Source organism: Vigna unguiculata, chromosome 7 (genome assembly GCF_037176805.1).
Source record: "Vigna unguiculata cultivar grain cowpea cultivar isolate G323 ecotype 2 chromosome 7, ASM3717680v1, whole genome shotgun sequence".
NCBI lineage: Eukaryota > Viridiplantae > Streptophyta > Magnoliopsida > Fabales > Fabaceae > Vigna > Vigna unguiculata.
In genome coordinates, this window is record NC_140798.1 from 24,662,856 (window position 1) to 24,669,805 (window position 6,950).

The following is a 6,950-nucleotide window of genomic DNA, read 5'->3' on the forward strand; positions in this document are numbered from 1 at the left end:
AGGTATTTCAAGAACAAATTCAATTCTTTGTAGCAATATTATTGAATTTCAGAAAGTACTCATCGAATAATGAGTATTACAAAAAATACCCAAAACAGTATGAATGAGAACGTAATATGAAAAATACGTAATATGAAAAATAGGTCCAGAGAGAGAAGTTCATAGCAAAACCATCCTCCTTTCTCTCACCACAACAAACAGAATATTTACTAAACTTTTGACCAATCAAAATCCCTCAACCTAGAGATAGCTATTTTAATTCTCGTGTTTTTCTTGCCACCATGATATATATACTAAACTTTTGACAAATAAAAATCCCCCACCCTAGAGTTAGTTATTTTAATTCTCATGCTTTTCTTGCCTCCATGATCTGCCAGGTATCCTTGCTGAATTGCATCAGTATTGAGTCTTTTATCCCTCTATTATAGAATTTTATTGTTACCAGTCAGCTGCACTTGTTACACATACCAAATTCACCAACCAATCTGAAAATTGAGGCTTCCTCCTATTATAAAATTCATCAGCTATGCTTTGCAGTGAGCATGGAACAAACTACTCTTGTAGAAAAGTTGATGTATTGTATGGACAAAAAGATTTAAAAAATTACAAGGGAAAATGGAAAACGACCTTTTGTTTCTGTAAAACCTCTAAAAATCAAAACCCATCTTCTCTCACTCTCTAAAGCTATCAGGAAACACAACTCCCACTCTCCCTCTCTACTCTCAGTTCTCTCCTCCTAAATTCTACCATTCCATTAATCCCCTCACCAGTTTCTTGTGTTTTGTGACCAGACCTTGCAAGATTGGACTCAGCTGGACCCTCTGGTGCTTCGTCCATCAGTGCACTTCCCCCTCGGTAGGTTCCGTTTCTCCATTTAGCCCAATTTCATCTAGAACTCATCCGTTCATCCCTGAATTCCGAGTTGATTATGAAATTTCCTCTCCTTTGTGTTTTGGTAATGAAATTTTAGGTCAAATTGAGATCCCTGCCACTTTGGTGCCCATTTCAAATTCTGCCAAGCTCAATTTTAGCAAAAAGAGGTAAGGGAAGCTAACCTTCGATCAAATTTCGAGCCATTAGGTTCCTTGTATGTTTGAATGAGACTATCCTTAGTTAAATTTCCTTTCTAAACTGTGTGTGATGAGTAGTTGGGTTGTGGTATGGATTTCGTGACTTTGCATGTGAAGAACAGTGCAGGAAACCTGATAATTTCGTCTAGGCGAGTGACTCTCGCCTAAGCGAAAGTATCAGGAAGTCATCTCTGAGTGTTGCGCGAGGTCTCGCCTAGGCGAGCTGGGGTCGCCTGAGCGAGACATCTTCTCGCCTAGGCGAATCAGCCTGGCCTGAGCGAGAACTCGCTCTGATATTCAAGATTGTCACTGTAAAGGGTCTCGCCCAGGCGAGAGTAGTTCGCCTAAGCGAGACTACTTTCTAGCCCAGGCGAGATTCGCTAGCTTAGGCGAGTTCCACTGCAGGGTTATACTTTCTTCTCTGTTTGAATGAATGATAGTTGTATTAATTGAAAAGAAATGATATTTGCTTTCAGTATTTTGGATGATGATGAGGTGTAGTATCTGTGTTTAATTGTATGAGGAAAATTGATAAAATGAGAATTGTGAAGAGGTGAGATGAACTAGGATTTCATGGGAATTCCTAGGGAAAGTATTTAGTGTGTGTAAACATCTAAGGACTCAGTTTTGGTTAGCATCCTGACGCTCCAATAATCCATTGAGACTCATGTAGAGTGTAATGGGTCATGTCGTGAGGAGTAGCAGGAGGTCCTAGTCTATGGACCCGATCAGTCATAGACGCGAAGGGGACTTACCTTGAGAGTGGTTGGGTGATAACCCCTTGAGCCTAAACTCTGCAGAGTTTAGGAACCTTCACAGGTGCAAGCTACCAAGAGCTCCAATTTGTTTACAAAATCCGGATATTGAGTCAGGGTCGGATGCTTATACGTCTTGAAATAGTGATTTGTTTTCATTTTATGATGTGTATAAAATTGTTGGTATTTTATTTAGGAAAATTTCACCTCTTACTATATGAGTTGTTAGCTTACCCTTCTTGCCTGTCATGTTTTCCCTTGAACTTCTTCTTTTGCTATGATCACCTGTCACTTGGTGTGAGCAGAGAAGAATTTAGGTGACGGGACTCCTCCTTTGGACAGGACTTGATTAGTGGCTCTTAATGTTCTCTTACTCTCAATCTGCGTTGTTAGAGAAAGCATTTTGGAATGTATAAAGTTTATTTTCCTTAAGTTTGTTTTAGAGAACAGTACAATAGTTAGAACAGGCTCTTTTGGGATGACTGTATTATACTCCTGGATGGGTTTACTGACTACCTGCCTACTTTATCCTTATATGACTTTTTGTTTAGTAATTTAACGGACTAATTTTTGGGATTTTACAGTTTCACTGCGATGAGAATGGAAATTATTGAAATTCTGTTTTGCCAGAATTCATGTCTACTGTGGATTAGAGAACAAAACCATATGCTTCCAATTCAAATAAGGTCAAATTCCGATGACAAAATTCTGATTTTGGAAAGAAGTGCGGCGAAAGTGATTGAGGGGAAAGCAAAACTAGGATTAGGCTTTTACCTTTTCACCGAGGAATTAACTTTGGCATTTTAAAATTTTGGGTTGCAGAAAAAAAAAAGGGAGTGCAAAAAGAAAGAACCTTGATTGCACTTTTCCAAACCGAGTTGTAACTAGGGTTTTCTTCCTATACTTCCAAATCCTATACTTCCAAATATATCATCTGCACCCTTAATTTTTTTCTCTTATAATTAATATGTCCCTACCAATTATATGTTTTAAATATTAAATTAATTAGGTAAACAGTGATTACTATTTATCAAACAAATTTATTGTCTTCATATTTTATAATTATGTGCAAGTCATTTTTATTGCTTTGGATTTCTCACTTCAGCCTTCTTCTTCTTCCAACATTGACATTTTGAATTTTCTAGTAAGAACGACCAAATTTTTATTTATTTTTATGATTTTTAGCACAATTTCTAAATCCAATTTGTATAAGTTTTAATCGGATTTTGAAAAACATAGGAAAAAAAATTCAGTAAACATCGGATTTCAAAATTTGATGTTCAAAATCCGATTTAGGAAAATATCGGATTTTGAAATCTGATTTATTTAATCAATGGATTTAGAAAAACATTAAATTTAAAAATTCAATTAAAGACTCTCTTAAATTTGGTAAATAGTAATTACTGCTAATCTAATTAATTTAATATTTAAAAAGTATAATTGGTAGGGACAAATTAGGCATTAGAGGAAAATATGGGGATGCAGGAGGAAATCTTGGAGGTGTTATGAGAAAAGCCCCTTGTAAATACCGAGCTCACAATACATATGGTTGTTTTCGTGAAAGTGGTTCAAGATTTGTTTGCAGGCGTTTTCTTTCTGTACCCCATAATTTCTAACGGCATTCCAGCAATTTTAAAATGTCTTCTCCAAAAGTGACTTTTGATCATCTGTTCCTATAATTTTTCAAATTTTCTGAAATTTTCCGAACAAGATTTCTATAACATAAATTTCAGAAAACAAAATTCTAAATATATGAAGTGTATTTTAAAATATATATAACACCTTTCAAAATAAGTTTTTTAGAACAAGGTTTTAGAAATAAGTTTTGTAGACATGTTCTGCAACGGTTTTTATTAAAATAGTTTCTAGAATCAATTTTCTGAATTTAAATGATAGCTTAGTAAACTTTTTTCTAAACTAACTTTTCTTTTTTCTTTTTTTTTCCTTTTAAAAAATACAGTGTAGAACGGATCGGATCGGCGATGACAGCAATGATGGCGTGATGTAACGAGAATGAAGTGCAGTCACTAATAGTGGGTTGTAAAAAGAAAAGGCCATATTTGTATAATTGAAACTTGACAGGCTTAGTGTATTTGAACTGTTTTTGCGCTTAGAAAATACTTTTTTTTTTTATCAGCAGAAATACTTGGAAAATACTTTTAATTTTAAATTCTTTAACTTTATCCTTATTTTAGCATTTCCCTAAAAATGATAACAACTCCACTATTTTATGTGATTTTTTCAATTTTTATCCTTTTAGAAATTGATTTATAACATGTATTCAACATTTTTTTAAAATCGAAATCTACTTGTTTTCAAAATATTTTGAAAACGAGTAATTTTAGGGGAATATACAGAAACCAAAAGAAGAGAGTGTGTGTGGAGAAAAACAGGGTGCAAGTAACAATCCTTACCTTACCTTAGGTTAGATTAGGAGTTATTTCTACATAACAGTTAGGTCATTATACTATTTGAACACGCATGCATGCACCCCTACTTAGGGTGTGTTTAAATAAACAGTTAAGTATTTGTTGAATTATTATTTATTACGCAAACACTAAAATAAAATCTATTTCAATAATTAAAGATAACAATATAATTACTATTTTATGTAAGTTATAAGCAATTTTCATTGGATATTCTAAATACTTATTAAAATAAGCTATTGCCATAATTCTAGAAGTTCCCCCAAACGCATTTTATGAAAACATAAAATAAATCCAAAAAATTGTAAATGACCTCTTTCAAAGTCACCCATATAGAAATTTATTATGTAGCCTATTTAGATAATGCAAAAAAAAAAAAGCATTTGAAGATAAAATTACTAAGATTTTTATTAATGAGTCATTGATTTATACAAATAAATCTCACACCAAATGCAATTCAAAATAAAAAAGAAGAAAACTTCCTAAAAACCATTACAAACATAGAATTGTGCACTGCATATACAAGTTGCAGTTTGGATAATTTATATACTCCGACAAAAACAGTTAACGTTGTATTGTTCATGGTTGTAGTACATCTCATAACGTATGGAATTTGTTTCATTTTTTTTTAAAAATTAAAATAACTTATGCTATGACATCTCAGAACACACACAGGTGTAGGTCACATGGTACTTTGTTTGCATCTTAAAATCTATTCAAAATAAAATAAATTAATAAAAATAATATTATTTTTAATTTTATCGTGTCTTTGTGTAACATGGTAGCTTGAAGGAGATATTATTAATTTACTATTGCCAAAAGCATAAAACTAAAATCATTTATGCTACGATGACAAGTAAGAGCACGCAGAGGTGTATGCACATGGTGCTTTGTTTGGATCTGATTTCTATTTTAGTCAACATTTATGTAAGATGCAAGCTTCTAGGTCGTGTGTTATTATGCATTGTCCCAAAAAATATTTAAAACATTAGCGTACATGAATCATTAGTGTCTGTTAAGTCGTTCTTGTACGATAATACATGACAGATATCTACACCACCTATTGTATGTGTATTTTTATTCTCCTAATTTATATATAAATGTTTCAGCATTTTAGCAAAAGTTTATATCTAAGTGAAGATTTTTTAAAGAGAATTTTATGATATATTTTCAAATAGATAAAAGATATTGTTTTGTTGGTTTCTATCTTATATACACGATTGCCTTTAAATAATCTCTGCGAAACGAAACAACTTATTAATCAGTTAAAGTGAAGTTTCTGCTTTTTTACGATGTTTTTTTTTTTTTCTATTTGCAAACTTAAATTCAAACTCAATATTGTATATAAATAAACTTAATGGTGCACACATTTCCCTCCAAAAGTTTTGACAACTATGAATTAAACAACAATAAAACGAAAAAGGTTCACTGATTTCATCTATCTGACAAATTATTTTTAACTCAAGAAGTGAATCTTTCATAAAATTTGGCACTCATAATAAATAATCATAATGATAAAAAAATATAAATTAATTAATACCGGAATGAATGAGAAAGTGTGGTTTGAGACTTGACTAATAAATTAAAACCGAGAGAGATGAAGAAACGACAGAAAGCGGTTTCCTGTTATGACAACTTTCCCTTTGTTTCAGAAGCCAGATAGGAAGATGTTTGAGGAGCCTTCAGAAATTTTGTTGGAATCATTGTCAAGCAATCATGTTGTGGACACAGTCCATGATTCGCTTTCATTCGACATGGTTGAGGAATGTACAACAGAAGAAAACACCAACAAGGCAAAGCAATTGGTGGCGAAGAGTGAAGAAGTGAAGAAGAAGGAGAGGTCGTACATAGGTGTGAGGAAGAGGCCATGGGGAAAATACGCAGCAGAGATCAGAGACACAACGAGGAATGGAAGAAGGGTTTGGCTTGGAACCTTCGAGAGTGCAGAAGCTGCTGCTTTGGCTTATGACCAAGCTGCATTCTCCATGAGAGGCCACAGTGCTGTCCTCAATTTTCCAGTCAAAAGGGTCAAAGAATCTTTGCAAGAGATTCAATACACATGCTTCACTGGTTCTTCTCCTGCACTTGCACTCAAGGAGAGGCACTGCATCCAAAGAAAGTTGTCTTCAAAACCTAAAAAGTGTAAAGGGAAAGACCCCTCTCAGGATCCAACACAAAGTCTGGTGGTGTTAGAGTGTCTGGGAGTTGAATATCTTGAGCAACTTCTCAGCATATCAGATCAAAGTGTAACTTTGTAAGCTTATCAACTATAGATGACTAAGGGTTTCTTTGGATTGTTAAACTTATTGTATACATGAGAGCTGTAACCATGGCCATTAGCTTTCTGAAATAAGTTTAAACATTTATTTTGGTAAACTTTTATTCAGAAATCAGTTGAAATAAATTGAAATAAAATGTTAAAGATAGGTTTTTTTTTTCACCTAAACCTTCTAACATCTGTTTCAATTGAGTGTCCTTTTTCTTCTTATACACTACTTTGTTCGCTTTTGCTTGTGAATCTTCAATGTAGATACGTTCATCAGAAAGCACATTTATACTTTGAAAAATTATACTTGATTCTTATTTTTTACTTTCATCATTTACTTTCTAACGTGATTTAATGTGGATAATTGATTATTCTAACAAAAGTAGCGATACATTGATCAATGACCTACACTAAATTACATTAAAAAATAAAT

The 6,950-nt window shown here is 33.2% G+C and overlaps 1 pseudogene; it reads left to right on the forward strand.

Moving 5' to 3' along the window:
* Window positions 1-5,879: 5,879 nt before the first annotated feature.
* LOC114192324 (ethylene-response factor C3 pseudogene) lies at window positions 5,880-6,509 on the forward strand (annotated as a pseudogene).
* The last annotated feature ends 441 nt before the right edge of the window (window positions 6,510-6,950 follow it).